This window comes from Mastigoproctus giganteus, chromosome 6, assembly GCF_048544385.1.
Source record: "Mastigoproctus giganteus isolate SK-2022 chromosome 6, ASM4854438v1, whole genome shotgun sequence".
Lineage (NCBI taxonomy): Eukaryota > Metazoa > Arthropoda > Arachnida > Uropygi > Thelyphonidae > Mastigoproctus > Mastigoproctus giganteus.
Window position 1 is genome coordinate 41,900,267 of NC_143580.1, and position 21,128 is coordinate 41,921,394.

The 21,128-nt window shown below is 37.6% G+C and overlaps 1 protein-coding gene across 1 annotated transcript in view; it reads right to left on the minus strand.

Annotated features, from left to right (window-relative positions):
* ath (ATP-dependent RNA helicase DHX33) overlaps positions 1-19,244 on the minus strand; it is a 186,612-nt gene extending 167,368 nt beyond the window's left edge. Inside the window, exon 1 of the mRNA XM_090375086.1 lies at positions 19,165-19,244. The gene's annotated coding sequence lies outside the window, so the exon portion shown is untranslated. The remainder of the gene's footprint in view (positions 1-19,164) is intronic.
* Between the last annotated feature and the right edge of the window lie 1,884 nt (positions 19,245-21,128).

The window sequence follows — 21,128 nt, forward strand, 5'->3', positions numbered from 1 at the left end:
TGAGTTAGTTGGTCTCAGGCGTAGATAGCAAGGTTTTTCTCCCCAGTAACTGGGGTTTTTTCGTCCAGTAAAACAGGCAACTCAACCATAGAACATACGCAATTTACAGACACAATACGGGTTAATGTATTTAATTACGGGCAACTCGGGCTTGGATCAAAGTACTGCAAAAACCTTGGGAGGTGCAATATGGCCACAGAAGCCGATGCGCCAACAACTACCAAATCAAAAAAAAAAAAAAAAAAAAAAACCCTAAAATAATAATTTGATTTGTACTATGATTTCTATCGTTATATTCAAGCTGTCTTGTTAATTTACAATTTTTTAAAATCATTTGTTACCTGCTATTTTTTGAGTTACAGGCCTGCCTCCATAAGTTACCTATGGAGGCAGGCCTGTAACTAAGAATTTATAATTTTTGACAAGGCTATTTAGAGAAATTCTAAGAAATTATCAAAAAAAAAAAAAAAAAAAGAAGAAAACATTAAAATAAATAATTCAGCCACATTTATAAATCAAAACATTATAATCAAACTCCTAAAAGGCATCGAATGGGATGATCGTTTAATCAAAGCTCTAGAAGTTGAGGAGACTAAATTAATATCTTAAATATAGAAACGTGATACGTGATAGAAAGGAAACATGTCGAGTTATTGCCTACTTAAGAAAAGTGTAGTCAGCGTTCAAAGTCACTGTTTACAGAAGCTGTACTAAATATAATCTCCAAATAAAGTATATTGAGTCTTATTAGGTGCCCGACAGATTGATCATCGTTATGCGTACATCAAATGTTCATTTATGATAAGAAGAACTGCTGGAACATGGACGGAGATTGGTTTTGCACAGGAGGGAGTCTCCTATAATTGGAAGCTAAAAGAAAAAAGCGGTCAAAAAATGAAATAACTTTTCACGCTTTGATGCCGTTCTAATAATAAGCGAACGATAGGGGTTGACTTGGAAAAAGTTGTTCGACAGAAGCAGTGATCCATGATCATGTTAAGAATAAGATACCCAGCATGAATTACTGCCCCAGTAACCAGTTTTTTTTTTCTCTCAAAAATGACTGTTATTACTATATACTGCTGAAGATAGACCTCACATTTGACACGAATTTAAATTCCTAGCTACCAGGGTGAGAAATCACCGGAATAGAAAATCGTAGAAAATCAGGATCGATATTTTATCTTTAATATTCAGTATTTCACCTCTTCACTTGCACGGAAATCTTCCAACGGCTGTAGAGATGTGTATGCTACCAATAAATTCTCGAACGTTTATCTATTCTGTTAGGGTTTTGTAGAGCTGTCTTTAATATAACTCTAATCCAAATACAACAACAGCTGTGATAACAGCTGCCGACTATCTGAAAATTATCGCAGTCAGTGTTCCTGTTATTCCTCAATGGCGATGACATCTTTCAACAGGGCAGTGTGCACCATACCAAATGTGATCCACCAATAAATTCTAAAGACTTCACTTTCCTCCCTTGGTCCATCAAATTCCGATATCTTAATTCTATAGAGCAACTGCAGGTTTAGATTAAATAGTAAAGTGCGAATTTATTACTCTATTACCGGCTACTCAGCAGTGGTTTTCAACCGGGGTGCCGCAACCCTGGAATGTTTCCAGTAACTTAAACCCAAATTACGTGGCACCCCTGGAAACATTCCAGGGGTGCTAGGTAATTTCGGTTTAAGTTATTTAAACTTATTATTTTTTTAAAATTTATATGTTTATTTCATTATAAAATAGTGTACAGTATCTTTTTAATTTTGTGATGATCTATAATTGACATTTACTTAGTACTTCTATATAAAGAATAAAATTATATACTGTATACAGGGTTATTCACTACCAGTGCAACAAACTTGCAGGAGGTGTAGGGGGCACAAAGACGAATCGGAATCGCATAGCATTGGAGGGCCCGAAATGCCTTCGTCATGCGGTAGAGGACGTTGAACGGGAGGTCGCGTGAACAGCGATCCCTCTGGAAGTCAGCATTTGCGAACCAGTTCCCGGGGCAGTAGGATGGACGAGTATTCAAACGTTGAACTGACCGACATGCACCTTGCGTATGGAGCTGCGGACTGTAACGGGTGCGCCGCTCTGCGCTTGTACCAGGAACGTTTCCCGCACAGGTTTCCCAGATCGATCCTACAGGCAAATGTGGGCACCACTCCCTGGAGACATATCATCATGACAAAAAATGTCCTCACGCTTGAACGGCTTATAACGAGGCGAATCGATGCTCCATCGGTAACCACATTAATCTCTGGCCCGAGGAGGGCAAGAGGGCAGCACCCCGACTCCTGTCTCCCTCTGCGTCTTACGCTGTCAAGCACTGATTCCCTGAGGAACATGTTTCCAGCCAATTGTCTTCGGATCTTCAATAAATTTAGGATCCACCCTGATAGGTTCTGTGAAGACAAGCTAGCTCTACAGGAAGGAAATCCTCAAGGACTGCTACCAGATAATGAATCTATGATACTCACCTGCTCCTGGACATGACTGACTGTTTTCTTTTTTTTTTTTTTCAAACTTACCTATTTGTATATGACAAAGACTTTTTGTCTTCATGCAATCATATATTTTGCATATTACTGTATACTTTGTATATTATTGTATATATCCTGTAAAAATTTTTGCTGTTTTATTAAAATTTATCCTGTAAAATTTGTATTAATCCTGCAAAAGTCTCGGGTCGAGCACGCATGTACTCTTGTTTATTGTACATTGTGTTCCTCGCACCTTAGTCTGTAAATATTAGCATTAGCATTAGCATTAGTAGAGGCATCTGATGCAAGAAAGCAAGCTTATGCAGCATCAACCAAAAAAAAAAAAAATAAATAACCACTTCCACTTCACCCCTCTGTTCGTTCGAAATACCTGTCCAGCTGAGCCTTAAACTTATTTAGGCTTTCAACTTCCACGACAAGGGATGGAAGTCTGTTCCACCAACCAACCACCTGCTGGCTAAAGGCAAATTTCCTCACGTCTATCCTACATCTGTCTTTCCTCAATTTGAATTTATGCCCTCTCAGATGATTATTCTGAGCAAGAGGAAGAATCCCATCAGCATTGAGCATGCTCAAACCATTCAAGGCTTTATACACCTCTATCGGATCACCTCACTGGTGCCTAGTCCCCAGACACTGTAATTTACAAAACTTAAGCCTTTCTTTGTAAGAGCACCCCTTTGTTCCATTCACTAATCTTGTTGCCCTTCTCTGTACTCGTTCCAGCATCTCTACGTCCTTCTTGAAATGAGGCTTCCAGACCTGTATACAGTACTCTAGGTGTGGCCTGACCATTGCCTTATACAAGGGAATAATCACCTCTTTATCCCTGCTAGAAAAATTCCTATATATCATTGACAATACACCATGAGCTATTCATGCAGCCCATCTGCACTGCTCAGAAAACTTCATATCTGCCTGCGCAACCACCCCCAGGTCCCTTTCATTCTCTACCACTGTCAGTGTAGTACCACAGAGTTGATACGTTGCTCTGGGGTTGCTGTTTCCCATATGTAGTACTTTACATTTGTCAATGTTAAACTTCATTTGCCACCTCTCAGCCCATCTGCTCAACCTTTCCAGATCCTGTTGCAGTAGCATAGTGTCAGTAGTGTCCTTGACAACCCTGCCAACCTTCGTATCGTCTGAAAACTTGGACATTAAGCTTGATATACCATCATCAATATCATTTATAAATACAGAAAACAATAATGGACCCAATACTGAACCCCGAGGGACTCCACTAATAACATTAGTCCACGATGAGCAGTGTCCATTGATTACCACTCTCTGTCTTCTCCCCCTCAACCATCCCTTTATCCATAGCAGCAATTTGCCTCCAATGCCACACTGCTCCAATTTGTGCAGCAGTCTTCCATGTGCAACAGTATCAAAAGCCTTTCTAAGATCCAAGTATATAATATCAAAGTTATTCCCTGCATCCAGTTGTTTTGTGACTGCATCATAGTATCCAATCAAATTGGTCAGGCAAGACTTCCCCTTAACAAACCCATGCTGTGTCTGAGCTATAACTGAAGTCTTGTCCAGATGATCCTGCAGTGTTTCTTTAACCAGTGCCTCCATTAATTTCCCAGGAACAGATGTTAAATTAACAGGTCTATAATTACTTGTGTTGCCCTTCGATCCTCCTTTGTGAATTGGGGTCACATTTGCACATCTCCAGTCCATGGGTGCCTCCCCTGAGTCCAAGGAAGTTCTCATAATTATGACCAAGGGTTTGCTTACTTCCTTTGCTGCCTCCTTTAATACAACTGGATAGATCCCATCCACCCTGGATGCCTTTTTTATGTTTATCTTCAACAATTTCTCATCCACTTTGCTCGCAGTTATTACAAAATCATCTAGCTCACTGCCAGAGTTTGATAAACTTCTGACATTCCTCTCCCTGAAGAACTCCTCATGGGTGAATGGAGATGCAAAATATTCATTTCGTTTGTTAGCCACCTGAGCAGGATCATCAACAGTTGAATCATCAATATCCAGTGGACCAATCTGATTCATCCCTTTCCTTCTATAGTTTACATAGGTAAAGAACTCTGTCGTTTTTCTTTGCATGCTTTGCCAAAGATTTCTCATAATCTGCCTTTGCCTGCCTAATCTCCTTTGTGACTTGGTTACAGACCAGCTTATATCTATCAGAGGCTTCCATGTCACCCATTAATTTATATGTATCCCATGCATTTTTCTTCTCTGCCACATGTATCATTAGTTCATCTGACATCCATTTAGCCTAAACCTTGAATAATATTTCTTAGTTGGTACGTAAAGGCTAGTAGCTTCTAAGATAAATTCTCTGAATGCTTCCCATTTTGAATTTGCTGTTGGTAACATCATCAGTTTGTCCCACCATATAGAATTGAAATACTGTCTCAGACCACCATAGTCACCTTTACGAAAGCAGAAACTATTCCCTTTACCCCTGATGGTAGTTACCTCTTTGAGTAAATCCCACTTCAGCACACTGTGATCACTGCCACCTAGTGGTTCATTTATCTGCAGATTCTTAATGCATGAAGAACCACTACTGATAATCATATTAAGAGTATTAATCCCTCTAGTTGCCTCCCGAACATGTTGATGTAGAAAACAATCATCCAATAAATCCACAAAAAAACCTTGCTAGTGTGTGAGTGACCAACCCACAAATTCCAGTCAATATCTGGGAAATTAAAATCCCCCATTATAAGACTCTCTGATTTACTGGCCCACTGTATTTCCCTGTACTGTTCCTTATTATACTCATCAGAGTTATTAGGCATATAACACAATTCTACTCTCAATTTTGATCTCCCAATGCTTATGTCACACTAAACTGACTCGACACTGCACTGTCCAGCGATGTCAACTGGCTTCGCTTCCTTGGATTTTGTGTTTCTTAACTAATAGTATAACCCCTCCTCCCTTCCTATCTTGTCTATCCTTTCTGTACACATCGTACTCCCCAAATTCCAGTTCTGCATTCTTTATGTCTGTGTGACACTATGTCTATGATATCCCCACAATATCTGCCTTTGAAGTTCTGAGCAACACCTCAAATTCATCAAACTTTTTTACCAAACTTCCAGCATTGGTGTACATGCAAGTATACATGCACCTGTTCTTATTCTTAGCTATCCTAACACAACCCATGTGTTTACTTGTACCGCAATGACTCCCGGCAGTCTTTGAAATACCCTGCATCTCGTTTTCCAGGCTGCTGCTCATTCCAATAGAAGCAGTGATGCAAGAATCACTTTCACCTCTGCCAGTGGCTACTGTTAATCTATTAGTCCTTGTATTCCCCCAAGCTAGCAGTTTTCCGACCCACCTAACACTGCCTCGATAGCATCAGTAAATATTCTTGCACCCTTTCTATTTAAGTGTATCCCATCCCTGTAGAAACAATCTCTCCTGTTAACAAGTACAGACCAGGCTGAAAAAAATTCTACCCCTTGAGCCTTGCACAATCTTTCCAGGGTCGAATCGATCGACAAGGCTCTCATCATATACTCCTTCCTATCGTGTCTGGGCAGAATTGCAAACACTTTCAAATTCAACCCTAATTCACGGTTATTTTTTCAACAAATTTCTTCGATTCTAAGACACCATTGACTGTAAGACGCATCTTAATTTCAGTACCCCCAACAAAAAAGCTTCAATTCTTAGAAAAAATAAATAAAAAAAATACAAAGCTAAAATATGTCTAACAAATATTTTTATTATAATAGAATTCAATTTACTAACAACAATAGTATTTATCAGTAGGTATATTATTCATCACTTCCTTCTGAGCCGTCGATATCTGCATCTGAATCAATATCACAGTCTACTTCACATTCAGAGTCTGATTCTTCTGAGCCATCGTTATCTTCATTGTCCCATAATATATCATCTTCTGAGCCCTCAAGAGCATTGGTGATGCAACATTTTTTAAATGAGTGCTACACAATTCTTTTTGGGATTAGCTTCCAAGCTGCTGATACCCATTGTGCCAATTTTGATGATGGCGCTTTCTTAATTTTTCCGGAAGGTTGTCAGTCAACAGCCAGGATTCATATTCCTTTCTCAAGTAATCCTTAAATGGTTTGTTGACTGAAACGTTGTGGCTGCAGTTGGCTAGTCATGCCACTAGGAATCACAACCAAGTCACCATGTTTTTGCATGATTTTATTTTTGACCCGTTCGGACAAATGTCCACGAAATGCATATTAGCATGCTAGGTCGGTTACTAAAACTTCCAGGATGTCTATTCCACTCAACATTTAGCCAGGCTTCTGTAAGCTCTGCTGACATCCATCCATATTTTTGTGCACATACAATAACATCTTTGGGAAAAATTTCATTCTTTGGTATGGTTTTCCGATTTAAAATTAAATATGGTGGCAACTTTTGACCATCAGCGGTGATGCATAGCATCACAGTGATATGCTGTTTTTCCTAGCCCGTGCTTATAATCTTGATTTCTTTAGCGTTGACAGCGTAATTTTGAGGTATATCAAAGAAGACCATGGTTTCATCAGCATTTCCAATTTGACTAAACTCATAGTTTCTTTATTTTCCTTAATTTCATCACCTGTTGCTGAAAGTTAATCAGCTTCTCTTGAAAGTCTGCAGGAATTTTTTGATAGATAGATGTTCGGCACCTTAATGATAATCCGCTATGATGCACGAATCTGTCGCACCAGCCATGACTGCCTTTAAAAATTATTCTCTCTATTCCGAGGGACTTGGCAATTTCTCCGGCTTTCAATTGCATGGCTTGTCGAGTGATGGGTAATCCTTTTGCACATGTCTCCATTATAAAACGTATCACAGCTTCATTGACTTGTGGAAATCTTCCTTTCTTAGGCCCTGTAAAGCACTTGGTTGTTGCTTTGCATGAAAATATGGAATTGCGATCATTTCTCAAACGACTAATATTTACTCCACTAATGTCAAAATGTCGACCCGCAGCTCTATTTCCATGTTCTTTTGCATATACAATAACTTTTCGTTTCAATGCAGCTTCGTAGTGCAATCTTTTTGACATTTTAACGTGCAATAAGGGATCAAAATGAGCGAAATACAGTAACTCCACTTCTTACATACTTTCGAAGATACAAACAAAACTTCCTAGTTTTTGCTGAGTGAGCTTCACTATAATGAAATAATGGTGGCATCACATTTTGAAAGCACATGAAATCACCCATGCCACTTTATTCTCCAATGGAATTGGAGAATGCGATAATGGTCAAACTTGGAGGCGGGGTTTCTGCGTAAAAACAAAACGTGGTGCCGTGTGCATAGTGCGGGAAAATTTGAAAAAAAAAACAAAAAAAAAAAACGCGATTGTAAGACAGCATCGATTCTAAGATGCATCCTGTTTTTAGAGACATTTATAGGGGAGAAAAAGTGTCTTCATCAAAGAAATATGGTAGTTTCATCACTGTGTCTAAAACTACTTGTGATTTTTGTGGACAAATTTGATATCATAAGGCATCATTAAAATCTGCAACAGGACTTTGGAAATATCATTTCAAACATGCTGCCCCCAGGGTTTTCAAACATGCTCTGTCAACCTCTATTATGTTATGATGATAAAAGATTATTTTCAAAATACATTGTGACAAATTAAGTAATATCAGAGAATAAGGAATATAACTTTTAAATTTCATGTCTCTAGCACTCTTTTATCCAGAGTTATTTTCATCACCATAGGTTCTCGTTTAAAATAATCATTGTATTTCTGAGAACCCTTGAATATATGAGGTGTGGCAATAAAGTTCACAGAATGGCGAAGTAAAAAGAATACAATGTTGAAGGAGCTAAAAATTGTTTTTATTTTTATTCAAAGTAATCACCACCTGATTGAATGTACTTTTTACACCATTATAAGTTTGTGAAAAGAGCCAGTGAAACAATCAAAAAAGCAATGACGTTCAGTACTGCAGTTATGTTTTTCTTTGTCTTGAACATCCTGAAATCTCTTTCCCTTAAGGGTAGTTTTTGCCTTGGTAAAGAGGAAGAAGTCAGTTGTACTAAATTGGGAGAGTAGCATGGAAACAAGTGTGGAATGGGTTAGGGTATTGTCTTTCCCTTGAAATTGTGGTCTCACCTAGGAAATATGCTTCAGTAGTCTGCAGCAATGACATTCTTCCCTTTGGGTACAAATTCCTTGTGAATCATACTGTTTGTTGAGGCTTTTCTAAACAAAACATTTTGGTGTTGGTGATGATTTTTAAGTCCACAGCTTACTCTGGCACTCAGTTGTACTGAAACATTCAATGCTCATCTCCAGTGACAATACAGTTGAGAAAATTAGAATTGTCTGGATGAAGTCTTTGCACAATGACACTCTTCATTGCTTTTGCTCATTTGTGCAGCACAAATTTTTGCATAGACCTTCCTTTTCCCTAATCCTTCATGTAGAATTTGACAAATCGTCTCCCTATTCATATCCAGCTCATCAGCCATCATTTTGAGGGTCACACAACAATCTCTTGCCACAATTTCCCAAAGATTTTCAACTGTGTCCTCGTGGTTAATGGATGTCCATTTTTTGGGTCATCGCGAACACCCTCATGTCCATCTTTGAACCAATTAAAAACCATTCAAACACACTGGTATGACTTTGGTATTTGTTTGTTGCTCTACTGCAAAATTGAGACTTAATTTTAACACTACTGATGAAACTAGTTGTTACTTGCAACTTGTTAGCTCACTGGACAATCTTTGCACCATCATCTCTTGGAAGAAGTTTGAACTACAACATACTACTTCTGTTTATTTTCAAACTCATAGAACATGACCGCAACAACACCAGAACTTTATTGCCACACCTGATTCTGTACTCGCTGGAAAATTTTATAGCGTAACCTTAGACCTGTGAATATCAAAGCTTAACATAGCAAGCTACAAAAATTTGATTAACTCACCATATTGAATGAAGCCATTGCTCCTTCTATGCTCCTTTTTGCAATTGCACTCCCTAGATAATAATAGCAGTTGGCATTGTTGATATGTAAACAACCCCACTGTTCTGTCATGTGGTACACATATTCACACCCTTCTGGCACAAAGCCATCCTGGGGTGACCCAAGGTTTCTTGGGAAATAAACTGATTTTAATAATAATAATAATAATAATAATAAATAATGAAAGAATACATGAATAAAATGATGGAAAATAACTGATTTGTACCAAGTGTGAGACATAAAGACATTCAAAATAAAAATAAAAAAAGCTCAACTTAAAAAATAGATCAGAGTGGAAAAAACAAAGATAAAAATCGAAGGACACAGTTCTATTTATTAATATTAATCCCAAAATGGTAACGCAAAATAACTTACAGGGAAATACAGATTCTTCTATAATTTTTGTTGCATATCTGTTGTGCGTTAGTTAAAAAAAAAAAAAAAACAGAATATGGAATAAGAGAGAGGACACTAATGAAGAATAAGATTTTTAAAAAACTTATCCTTCATTATATCTTCACAGACATGTGAATATATGAAATAAATATCTCTGGAGAACGTGTAATGTGCGCGAAACCTTAAAAAAAATATTTTAAAAAAGATGTGAAAGTCCCTTCATTTATCTTATCAACATAAATGGCTGTTATAAGCTTCCAAGAATAAGAACAAGTCTCGCATAAGGAACAAGAACATTAAGAACTGGCATTAAGAACAAGTCTCCAATAAAGCGGATATAATTAAAAACAAACACGTTTTAGCAGTAAGGCGTACCTCCTTAGCAGTAGGGCTAACCTCCCGGGTCGTAATTAATTAGTTCCTGAAAAATAGTGACGGTATTATAGACATATCTTCTATCTTTTTTTTCCTATGTATTTAATTAAACATCGGAAAACAAGTAAAAACTTTAAAAAATCATTACTGCATGATTGTGAATTTCAAGTTGTAATTCAGGGCATAACAATGACACCAATCATGGTTAAAAAGAAAAAAAAAAAAAAACGACACTTAATCTCGAAAATCTACAACTACACAGATCTAAGGATTACCATTCCACAGACATTTTGAAGCCCTAAATGCGAGAATTCGCTGATTAACTTCGACTACAAAATCAAATATTAGAACGAGAACTATGACGTATCAATATCGAACAGAGGTGAGGAGTCATGAAATAAATATAGAGAACAACCTCCTCCATCCATGTATATTAAGTGTATAAATTACGTCTATTCTCTGGTCGGTTTGCCTATTTTTCTGGGTGAAAAACCTTGCTGCCGTCACCTGAGACCAACTAACTCAGCCACGGAGCGAAAAAAAAAAATAATAATAAATAAATAAAACGCTCCTTGCGTCACGGACGGGATTCGAACTTAAGCTTTATACAACTGGTGTGGGGAGGATAGTGATTATAATCACTACTGTTCTATGCGCGAGGACACCAATTATAGAGGGCTCGCATCGAAATTTCGACCGAATTTTCGAAAGTATTGTTATACCAGAGGTTTCCTAAGAGTTTTAGCAGAATAAAGAAAAACTGGCAAATGAATCTTAAAAATTAAGATACCAATGTATTCTTAAGAAAAAAAAATTTATAAGCTTGCCTGTTTTCTGTCTTATCAGACGCAAATCGATGTAAATCTGCGTCAAAGAGGTTTTCGGCCTGAAGCATGGTGGTGGAGATGAAACGGCCAGCTAGGTGGAGTCTGCTGTTGTTGTTCCGAAGTGAGGGAAGGATTCCGAGGGTTGAAGTGGGAATCCTCCAATGACACATTACAGTACTCAAGAAAGCTGCATGGCTGATAATAAGTTTTACGATGGGGGTATGAAAATTTTTTTAGCCTCACCATGTTCTACGTGTTGCAGGAGGCTGAGATTTGGAACATTTATTATTTCTTCTCTATGTAGTCACCACGCAAAGAGACGCATTTCTCCCATCTTTTGCGGCACTTCCTTATGCCATACCTGTAGATCTCGATTTGCTCCAGAAACCACGCTTTTGTTGCAGAAATTACCTCTGTATTTCCAAAAAAAAAAAAAAAAAAAAAAAAACCTTTTTACGCAAAAGTAAGGCGTTTATGGCAAGATATGAAGATAGGAAGCCTTAACTTCCGGACAAGATCAGTGGTTGCGACAGCAGCGTAGGATGGGGCACTTTATCGTGAAGCAATAGCACGACTTTGCTAAGCATTCCGCGTCGCTTTTTCTTTAATTGCCACATGTAATTGCTTCAGAAAGTTACTGTAGTAATGTGCATTGATGATGGTACCCTACTCCAGGTAATCCAAGAATAATGCCAATCTCATCCCAGAAAACTGATAGCAAACATTCCCTGCAGATAGTTGCACACTGGCCTTTTTGGGAGTTGGTGATTTTCGATGTTTCCATTGTTTTAAAATGTAAAGGATTTGTTTCTGGGTCAAAGTGATGTATCCATGGTTCATCCATAGCAATTAATTGGGGAAAAAAAGAAAGGTCAGGACTACTGTTATACATGAAGATCAATTTAGCAAAGCAGGCTTGCTTATTTTCTTCCTGAAGACATGTAAGCAAGCGACGAATCCATCGTGCTGAGAGCTTATTCATATTCAAATCATTGTGAATTATGCTCTCCACTGATCCATAGCTTCTCCCAGTCTCAGAAACTATCTGTTTAATTATTATCCCGCGGTCATTGAGGATCAGGTGTTCAGTTTTACCGAGGAATTCAGCACTGTGAGATGTGGATGGCCGCCCGCTATTTTCTTCATCATGGACGCTCTCCCGGCCGCACTTGAACTGTCTCCACTAGTGTTTTACAATGTCATACGAAGCACAGACATTTCACCCCCCCCCCCAAACACATCACTTCATGGATAGTTCTTGGCTGTTTGCCTTGCATAAACAGGAATTTGATAATGGATGGATATTCAACTTTATCCATCATGACACTATTGTCACATATTCAGCTCGGTAACAAAAGAAACATAAGAGTTAGAGCGATGAAACTTCTGGTATATATTACTAGATAAACGAGAAATACATTCAATAAAACATAACGTTCATTGAAGGTCAGGGTAAAAAAAATTTTGATACCCTCTCGTATGGTGGCAGTCAGTTTTCTTTCACTGATCTTTGATTTTATCTTTGTGTACTTTAAGGATTCTATAATTTGACAGTGTATATATCATTTGTTAGGTTTTTGTAAACGTATTATATTAATATTGCAGGGCGCTGAAGTTCAATGAAATACTATTTTGCAATCCATCTTAACCTGCATTCTGACGTGTAGGGCTTCAAAGTGTCTGTTGAACTGTAACTCAGATCTCTGTGGGGGTAAAAGCATGAGGAAGATATGGTTGACTAGACTTAAGTGAGAATGTTATCCTTGAATACTTTGTATGTTTGATCCCATATCAATTTTTAATACATATTGAGCAAGGTGCAGAAGAAAGTCGACGGTTTTAGTGATTTGTTGCTGATCATCAGTTTCGTTGGGTTTTTGATAAAAATTTCGAATAAACAACATTGCAGAGTACGTCCGATCAACTGGAAATTAATGGAATGAGGCTGTGTAAAGTAAACCAGAAAGTATGGCATCCTGTGGGTTCCCAGTGGTTAGATTTCGAATGACCGTGGACCATATTATTATTATATTAGGGTTACCCGTAATTTAATATACAAACCCGTATTTGTGTATGTAAATTGCGTGTGTGCTCTGGTCGATTTGCCTGTTTTGCTAGACGAAAAAATCCCAGTTTCTGAGGGAAAAAAACCTTGCTATCTACGCCTGAGACCGACTAACTCAGCCATGGAGTGAAAAAACCCCACTAAAGTTCCTCGCGTCGACGGGATTCGAACCCGGGCCTTTTCCACCCGGTGTGGGGAGGACTGTGACGTTATCACTGTGCTACCGCGCAGACAATGACCGTGGACTTACGATCTTTAAGGTGAAGGATCCTAGTGAGCAGAAGAGATCTAAATAAAGGACACTGTTGCCTTTCATTAAATATTTCTCGCAAAGATAAGAAAGAGACTGGAAATACTTCTGACTACGTCAAAATCTGCATGTACACCAGACAGAAGAATGCGAGCTCAAACTTTTATTGGAATGAATTTAGGGCTCATTTAGTTAAGGAGAGAGATTTGCTATGGTAGATCTCCATTTTAGGGTAAAGTGTACCTCAGGAGGTTCTTGTGGAAAAAACTGGATCGGTAAGATTGGGAGTAGAACTTTCTCCATGAGTGTCCATAGCACTGAGGCGTTGGCAATCGGCCTAAAACGTTTTATGGCATTCGGTGAACGAAGGTTTGGAATTGATATGACACAGTAAACACTTCATTGGGTGGAAAAAAACTTTTCCATTAGAATGCCAATACAGATGTTAAGAAGGATATCTATGATAAAAGGACTTGGAAGTTTAAGAAGAAACTGCCGTACGTTATCTTCTCGAACATTTGCTATCATTGGTAAATAAATAATAAAAAATTTTCTGTTTATACTCCGAGACGACCACACGGCCAGAGGAGTTCACAAGATAGAGAGAATACAAGAAACAGTAAAGAGACGATGGCGGTTATGAGTTTATCGATGTTTGTCAGAGCGGGTACATCCACATCATTACCTAATTGTAAAATGTAGGAATTATAGCTTGCTTGGAATCGAGTAATGTGTTAAAGCCAGACCGCAGGATCCAGATGGGTGGAAAGTTCCATGGTAGTCTGTGTATAAGGTAGTTTCTCTTTCCCCAGAGTTTTCTGGAGGTAGCTTCCGATAACTTCTGGTTTTTTCATTGTTGTTGTTGAGTTTTAGTCGCTGTTGTTTTTGTAGGGTTTAAGGCGCATCAGCAACTTAATATAAATCGTATATATTATGTCTGTAAATTGCGTGTGTTCTGTGGTCAATTTGTGTTTGCTGGACAAATAACCCGAACTTCCAGGATAAAAAAAAACCATGCTCTGTGCTACTCACAAGCGTGAGTAGCACAGTTTTTCGGTGTGGGTGTGTGGGAATTTAAGGAACTAATGGACTGTTAACAGTTAAGCAAATAATAGAATTTAATTAAAACTTTAACATAATTTAAAATTTAGTTATCTTTTTATATTCAGGTTAATTAAGCAAATATGGTTAAGTACTGGTGATTATTACGCACTTTTATGGAAGACAAATGAAACAAACTGTACTTCTGCAAACAATCCTGGACAATTAATTCGCCCACTAACTTCAACAGGAAGTGAGCAATTCTGCTGTCGCGAACAGAGGTCATGTTGAATCTACTACAAAGATGGCCGTAGTCATCAATATAGGTAAGGTGCGTTGTTTGGGATTATCTTTGAGGTGGGTCATGAGGCGTTAACGTGTAATGTTTGTAAATTATACTACATTACATTTTTTTCCCTGAAACATATTCAATTGTCGCAATACAAGGGCTGTACCAGTCACCGCATGTTTTGGAGAAGTTTGCGTGAGTTCGACTTTCTGATGGCAAGAGGAATTTCTATCGAAGAACCAAAAATGGGTTAGCCGGTCTCTGTTGGAGGCGTAGGATTTATTCCAGAACTGATATTTCTCCAATCAACTTAAGGCAGACATAATTCAAATATTTTACAGACATAATTAAAATAATCGCTACCAATTTGGGAACGGGATATTTATATGATTATTCTGGTAGGCTGAAGATCTTCCTCTCAGAAGGGACAGGATTAAAGATCGACAACACAGCATATCACAGCAATGATGATGATGTTTAAAGTAGGATAAAAACCATGGTCCAGTTTCTAAACCTGTCCTGGACGTTTTGAGGCTGTAAACCAGTGATTGCCTATCCACGGGTAGAACCATTCCCAGAAGCAGTTCTATCACTAGAGGAAATATTTCATCGATACGTAGACTTGTATGGACTAGAAGGGGATAAAAGAAGATTGTGCAATCAGAATTGCGCTTGACAGCGTCCTAGGGACTAACAAAAACGTATTGTGAAAATTTGATGTTGACCCGCTTTTTGCTTCTCAGACGATGGTCCGAAAATCTGAAACTATATAACCTTCTGTAGAGTGAGGATTTGGGACAGAATTTCTATTATTTTTAAAATATTTTTATGGAATCAGAATGTTATTATTTTTTATCATTCAAAATGGGATTTTGAATTATAAAAAAAATCATATCATTGATTTATTGGCGCACGGGTGCAGTGCCAACATTCAAGGGGCCCTAAAAACCTGAAATTTACGTAGACATATGAAGAAAATTTTAAAGGGGGTGCCAATACCCTGAATAAGGGTACCAGCAGTTTACTTTCATTATAGCAACATCACTGTTGAACACAAAAAATACATCAGAATATATTAAGATATTATTTATATTTAATTATATAAATAATATATTATATTATTTATATAATAATAAATAAAATATCCTATTATTTATATAAATTATAATTTATTATTAATATATTAACTAACTATAAAACAGAAAGAAATGGGGGAGTGTAATTTCATCTTTACAATGTTGATGCTTTATTATTAATTCTGAAAAAGTGCTATTTATTTATTTTTATTTATTGTAAAAGATGGGTGTAATTTACAAATATGATAAGTGGATGGTAAATATTCGTTTTCCTTATCATTATGAAATTCTTTATTAAAGGAAAATGGCAGTAGAATAAAAGAGAGAGAGAGAGTTTTTAAATTAATATTTTTGGAATTATTTTAATTTAATTATTTTTACGTAGCATTCTAAATACCGTAGATGCCTTATAAGAAATCCATTGAAGATATGTTAAAAAAAGGGGGAAAAAAACAGAAATAAGTGTTTAAAAAAAATTATAGGATTCCGATTTGTATGATTTTAATAAAATTTCGAATAGTACGAAAAAATATTTCTAAAAGAGCCAAATGAAATTTCATGAAAATCCGTTCACCGGGTGTCCAATTATCAGGTGTGGATTGTTGTTGTTTAGGCATATCAGCAACTTAAGTCATATTTCATCCTACACTTGGTGGACAGAAATCATGGAATACCTACCTAGTAATGGGTAGTGACTGCCGTGTGACTGTCCTTATCCGGGCAGTCACACGGCGAGGCATTGAGTCCACTAGTTCACGAAAGTGTTCCACAAGTATTTCCATCCATGCTTGCTGCACTGCTGTTCATAGTTCCGTCGCATTCCTCGGTGGAGGAGCCAAAGCTCGAACGGACCTTTCCCAGCATCCCAAAGATGCTCCACAGGGTTCATGTCTGGTGAACGGGGAGGCAATTCCATTGTGGTAACATCTGCGGAATACTCTTGCAACCATGTTCTAGTCACCACGGATCTGTGGAGAGGTGCATTGTCCTGCTGGAAGAGTCTATTGCCCTGTGGGTGCACGATGATCATGAAGGGATGCAGATGGTCTGCACGGATGGACACGTAACCTATGAACACGTGACCGTTCAGAGATGCGTCTAGACGTACCAGAGGTCCCAACGTGTGCCAGTTGAACACGCCCCAGAACATTACCGACCGTCCATCTGCTTGAACAGTTCATTGCTGACGGGTGCAAGCTTCGTGCGGTTTCCGCCAGATATGCGCCCTCCCGTCCGCTCGAAATAACTGGGAAAAAAAAAAAAAAAAAAAATAGGCCACCCGAATAATTATATTCATATGTAATATAATTATTATATTCATATATAATTATAGTCTTATGTCTGTTAATTGCGTGTGTTCTATGGTCGATTTGTCTGTTTGCTGGACGAAAAACCTGTTCTGGAGTAAAAAACCTTGCTATGTACGCCTGAGACCGACTAACTCGGCCACGAAGCGACAAAAGCCCATTAAAGTTCCTCGCGTCATCGACAGGATTCGAACCCGGGCCTTTTCCACCCGGTGTGGGGAGGACGGTGACGATACCACTGTGCTACCAGTGCAGACGAATAATTGGAAATAGGACTCATTGGACCAGGAGATCCGTCTCCAATCATCCAAGGTCCAGTGCCGATGTTCTTTCGTGCATAACTTCGTGCGGTTTCAGCTAAATACACACCCTCCCGTCCGCTCGAAATAACTGGAAATAGGACTCATCGGACCAGGAGACCCCCCTTCAATCATCCAAGGTCCAGTGGTCCAAGGTCTTTTGGCCAGTTGAGGCGTAGAGTCCTGTGTCAGCAATGGTGCTCTGGTGGGCCGGCGGCTCTCATAACCTATTGTGGCTAATAATTACCTAATGGTCTTGGTGGAGGCGTTTCTGGCATCTACCACGTTGAAGTCGGACGTGATTTGTGCCACTGTCGCACTCCGGTTGACTGAAACAATGCGAAACAGGCGTCAACGGCCATGTTCATCCATCACCTTTCTTCGCCCACAGCGCTGTCCACGGTGAGATGTTATTCTGGAAATGACTTATTCCCGATATACTAATGATACTGTCGAACGGGGATAGTGCAAGTTCTGTACCACAGTATAAGAAAATGGATTATTCACAGCTGGGTTCATAACAGATTGAAAATACAGGGTCAAATCAAAAGGTGAAATTTTTTTTTTTAATTAAAATTAAAATTTTATAATTTTAAACGGATGCGCCGGTTGGCGTTACGGCAGAGATTCCCAAACTTTTATACCTTGAGCCCCTTAATTTTTCATAAAAGTTCCACGCCCCCTCCCCAAAGTTCCAGAACAAGGGTAAATAAATAAACAAATTTATTTACACTTCTGGCATAATATGAATTAGTGACAAAGTACGAATAAAATACGAATCAAGGTTCAACATATAGTTGAACAATAAACAGATTAAATTATACAAAATTATATATATATTATTTGTATATATATATATATTGTAACTGTGGAGATCGGTGGGTATGAATATTTCCCACTAATGGGGCGCTCTCTGGGAGATTTTTTAAAATAAATTTCGCCAAATATGCAAATTTAAGGCTATTTTCACATTACAGTACAGTTATAGACTATACAATATTCTACCACGTAGCATAAGGCTCTTGCCCTAAAATACTCTGTCTTTACTACTGCACACCATCAGGCATCTCTCATATTGTGGAGTTATACTTCATAACTGGGTTGTCACTATTGCAACAATAGGGTACCTGCCCACCGATGAGAAGCCAATAAGCTTCGAAAAGTGCCGTCTGGGTGGTGGTGGTGGTGGTATCCGCCAAGAATAAATAACGTTAGTTACTTATTCGAGGTAGTACAATACCATGGCAACTCGTTGTGAAGGTATTCGCAATATATGAAATTTAATTAAAACGATGCCAATTAAACTAATGCTATTGCACTAACCTATACAGTTATTACTGTGAACTGAATAAATATTATAAAAACGAGTATTATTTATACTGTTACAATAAAAAAAAGCATACATTTAATAAGTATTTGCATAATAGAAGCATATTTTCGTCATATTCTTTAGTAAAAGTTTTCTGTTCACCAAAACCTAAACGGATATATGTGTAGGGCGAATGGGTGTGAAAGCTTCAATAATGCGCCCCCCCCCCTTCACTCTTCCTCAAGCACTCAGGAATTTTCTTGATAGATAAATCACTAAACGTGCAGAATTATGTCACAGTGTCAAGATTGTACAATATTATTACCACACATAAAAAAAAAGGAAAAATATGGCATTTAGAAATTGAAGAAGTTGTTAACACCTATTAACCACAATTAATAGCAAGGTGATAACATTCACACTTCTCAAGTGTCATTTTGTATATTTGCATGTGTACTTACCCTACGCACGTGCTCGCACACGGTCACATAAAACGGCGGGATCCAGTAGAGCGCAAAGGAGGGTAGTACGAGCAAGTCATCATTCAAACCCACGAAGAGATCGGCTGGACATCCTGTTATCCAATCAAAAGATATACGCAGCTATCCAACAGCTAAAGCAAACATCAACGTGTCGTGAAGACCGATGAATGAGCCGTGCCTGCGGGCTCGCACCATCAAAGGCCGCGAAAGTAACAGAACAAGGTCACGCTTCTCCGTGTCCGGTATAAAACATTGGGTCATGGCAGCACACACTCATTGCTTGCCGTGAACTTGTATCTGCATTTACTGTTTGGTGCTAACCTGGAAACGTAATCACAAGTATCGAATGCTAAACGTGGATTTTTCTTTTTTAAATCGATGTAGGCAATTAAACTGGCTTTGAAAATGAATCGTAGGTAATATAAGAATTTCGTAATATTTTCGCAAATCATACTTATGGACAAGTGAAGTGAACTTCAATTTCCTAATGAACAAATTATCAAAGCTACCTATCGCCATTCAGAAAATTGCAGACGATCTCTATTATAGAAATCTGAGAGCAAACGTCTACTGCAGCACCACCACAGCTAGTTGACCGTGGTGTATGTCACGATGTATTAATTTATTAATTAACAGTGGATAAACTGAGGTATTCAGCATTGAAATATTCATTGCTTTTTATTTTCAAGTAAGTACTTTCAATATATTTTTTTCCTAAATATGATTTAGTGATCTTTTATCTTAGTGCAGTGTATTGAATACAGTTTCGAATAGTATTGTTTGAAAAATAACCGATGTGCTGCAGAATGAAAATAACCGTTCAAATAACCGACGTGCTGTTGTTTTATAACAATCGATTAAAATAACCCTTTCAAATAATCGATGTGCTACTGTATTAAAATTTTAAATCATACGTTTAAAAAACTGAAAAAGTTAATTCCATATCGATACTAAATAAATATTCTATTTTATCACATTTCAACACGACTTAGCTTGAGGAATCGGTTAATTAATATTCCAAATTTAAAATCGGTTAGTCGGTTTTACAGAATATTTTGATGTGATTCCAAATTTATTTTTATAATCATTATTAAGCAATAATAACTTTATCTAATTACATAATAAGCTTTTTTTTTGTCTAGCATTTCAGTTCATTTAAAATAAAAATTAAATCGTAAATTTGAGGAATTTGGATTTGAACAAAATAGAACTTAGGGATAGTTTTACTAGTGAGTTTTTCCTCCCGAAAACTTCTCATGAAAAGATTCCACCCGCACACATTGAATTCAGTTTAATGCAAGTATATTTTTAAATCAATAAAGCAGTATAAATAATCCAATTTAATTATATTTGTTCAGCGTTCAAGGGATACGCTGAACAAATTAAAGAAGCTTCCTTCTTTAATGCATATGTATTAGCATAATGTTATATTCATGTTTATTTATGTAATGTAAATTCATATTAATGTTTGTACTGTATCTCCTTCAACATTTACTACGTATACTAGCTATATCCTAATAAAAAAAAAAAAAAAAAAAGGAAGCGTCTTTGAAAATGATTGTGAAAAATGGATTTATATTTATTTCACATTTTAGAATTTCGCATGATACAGTACTAAAAATGGTAATTATATAGTAAGTTAATTTTTTTTTCAAGGTGGGGATATTTGATATTACACTTTTTTTATGCACAAATCTTAACATTTTGGTGTTTGGAATGTTATGTAGCCTGTCAAGATAAGGATGGATTGAGCTATCTACAACAGCGTTTCTCAAAGATATTTATTGTCATATGCTCTAAATTGGTCATATTACTCATATGCTATATCCATATTGTCGGCACGTCTGGGTGCAACGCCGATGCTCATCGCGACACATTTTGGGTTGAGACCACTGGTTTTGAATATGCAGCGAGGCAACCAAGGCAATCTTTCCTGTAAGACC